The sequence below is a fragment of the Orbicella franksi genome, chromosome 10, assembly GCF_964199315.1.
Source record: "Orbicella franksi chromosome 10, jaOrbFran1.1, whole genome shotgun sequence".
Taxonomy (NCBI): domain Eukaryota; kingdom Metazoa; phylum Cnidaria; class Anthozoa; order Scleractinia; family Merulinidae; genus Orbicella; species Orbicella franksi.
This window is the reverse complement of record NC_138154.1, coordinates 5293252-5296036: the sequence shown is the minus strand read 5'-3', so window position 1 is coordinate 5296036 and position 2785 is coordinate 5293252. Positions and strand designations below refer to the sequence as shown.

At 35.8% G+C, this 2785-nt stretch overlaps 1 pseudogene; it reads right to left on the bottom strand.

Annotated features, from left to right (window-relative positions):
* Positions 1 to 871: 871 nt before the first annotated feature.
* LOC145501488 (uncharacterized) lies at positions 872 to 2585 on the bottom strand (annotated as a pseudogene).
* Positions 2586 to 2785: the final 200 nt, after the last annotated feature.

Sequence of the window (2785 nt, the reverse complement as noted above, 5' to 3'; positions counted from 1 at the left end):
TATAGTTGGCATCTGGGGGAAGAATGCTCATGAACCTGCTCAGATCAATTCATCTACTGATTAATAAAAAACTAGTCAGTTACAAGTCAGTGCTTGGCCAGATCCAATATACTTGGGGTTTCTAATAAAATGCTTGGTTATCTATTAACAACTATATTTGATGGACTTGGCCGGGGGCCTGGGAATTTATTGAGGCCACTTTTTTCTGGGGGTGTGGCATTTAATCATGCAAAGAAAAAAAAAACAGTTACGAATGAAAAGTTAAGAGAATCAACAATTTATTGTCAGTTTTTTGTTTGTTTTCCAAGTGTGGCGTAAACATCACTGATATAATGAGTACAATATTTAACATTAATAATACATTTCATGCTTTAAAGTAAAGTATTTTGTAGCCTTCAAAATTAATTAATGTAGAAGAAGAAGGCAAGACTACAACATAGCTCAGGACTATGCCCTTACTTGAGCCATAATTCAGGGATACTAGCTTGATGAAATAGTTGTATCAAAGCCTTGAATTTGGCCACATACCTAGTGTTATGTTTTTGGCTAAAGTAAATACATGCACTTGTAAATAGTTTTCAAATCCAATGTGAATCACATTTCAAGTATGGATAATTAAGAATAAGCATATGTGAGTATGCCAAAATATAGTTCAACTTACATGAATGGAGGGAATGGAATGGCTAATATTACTGTAAAGAACATTAAATTTTGCAAATTAAAAACTTTGACATAATTTACCTATATGGAAATAAGGCCAAGAAGTTGAAGTTCAAAGTACATTGCACAAACTGTAAGTGTTGTAAATATAATTGTCCAGCAAATGTATGTTTTAACTTATTATCACATAAATGTGTTTATAAATACAAATTAAAATGAAACCATCTCATTTGTTTTTCAACACTTGAAGTAAATTTGCCCAAAATAATTTTTTGTCCTCGTTCATTTCTCCCATCATCTTAACTTTTTTGTTTTCCACTTCTTTTTTCTGTTGGTATTCCTGGAGAAATGTGAACATCTCTGATGCAGACGACCTACTTTTGCGTTTCTTTGCTGGCCTTTTTCTGGGGGTCTTCTTTTGGGGTGTTTCAGTTGGGTAATCACCATCAGCAGAACTATCACTTTCCTCACCTTCATTTGACATCACACAAGATGAGTATTCAAGGGTATAGGTAGGCCTTACAGCTGCATTCATGCCAATGCAATCAGCCATCTCAGAGTAGTACTTCCACTTCTTGTGGCTATTTCCACTTTTGTTGTTATGATCTGTAACTTCTTTGAGTTTGGCTTCCAGCTTAGCCCACTTTCTTGCACACTGATCCGCAGATACTCTGAGATCTGACTTTGTGTTGAAGCTTGTTGCAATTTTTTGAAACACCTCTTTTTTGGTTGTTTTACCATTGCCAAATAATCCTTTATGATCTTTCCAGCAACATATAAGAAGATTTATGTCTGTCTTCCCATCTGTCCAAATTGAGATCCATCGATGATGATGCTGATCCTATTTAATATTGAAGAAGAAAAGTTGACCAACAGGTTAAATTGTTAGGTTACGATTGATCAGTCTGGGTCATTTGCATTGAAATTAAATTAAATGCTTTCATTTATTACATAAATGACATTTTAGTGGACACTAAAACCTTCCTTTAGTTGTAATATATGAGCGTAACTTATTGATTTTATGCGTTCACAGTGGCAGTGTACTGCTCTAAGTTACATTAATTGGTGAAAAAATGTCTAGCCCTGCAAACAGAGCCTCTCTACACTTTACTGCAGCTGAGAATTGAGAAGAAAAATTCAAGTTTATCGGGAGAAAGGCTCTGCTTGCAGGGTGATGATTCGCTATAAGCTTAATACAATATTGTTTTTTTTCCAAAGTGGGATTTTCTTCAATACATTCTGATGAAACATTGTTTAAGAGAAAGAGTCGAATCATTTATCAAGAACACAGACCGAAATTAAAGTTACACACATTAAAGCTAATAAGCCTAAGTTGCAAGGTTGTTTTGCACTTGCAGAATCAATGCAGAATTATTGTGGTTTTATCGAATTTCAATTCTTGCCGATAACTGAGTTCGGCTTATATTTTTCTGCGTCTTGCTTGTACTAGTGCTAATTTGGCTTTAGCTTAACAGTCTCAATAACTTGCTGTTAATTGAATTCACGGAAAATGATAGATGTCAGGATAGGGATCGGCCGATAAAAACCAACAGGATTGAGGGAAAATTTTAGTACCGCCGGCGGAATGCGAAAACTCTGAAATCGTTGAACATTTTATGCTTTTTAGCGCAAAAGGTAGACTTCACTCCTACCTGTACTTTAATTAAAGGGGAATCAAAATAATTCTCATTAATATTGACTTCAAAGATGTTATTTGGCAGTTTTCAAACTCACCTTCATTTCCCTCATTCTCCGCCAGTTTGTTTTGTCTTGCATGAAAAATCTTGAAAAGAGCGGGAAGTTGAAATGGTTCGCACACCAACTAGGAAAACCGAGAAGAGCGGGAAAAGCGGATGACCTCAAACGACTGCCCACTTTTTCCGGAACGTTCCGAACGGAATGGAACGTACCATTTGATTTTCCATCTGGAATTTCTGGTTTTTCGGTGTAAATGGTAAGCACCCTTCATTTGTATTTCTGGCCTCTGATCTTCTACTTTTTGCCAGACTTGTCCGATTTCAGCACAGCAAACACTTTTGTGAGTATTCGGCATTGGCTGACATGCTTGACACTCACATCTTTTAATACATCTAAGAAAGGTCAGCAAAAGACAACAAAACTTTGT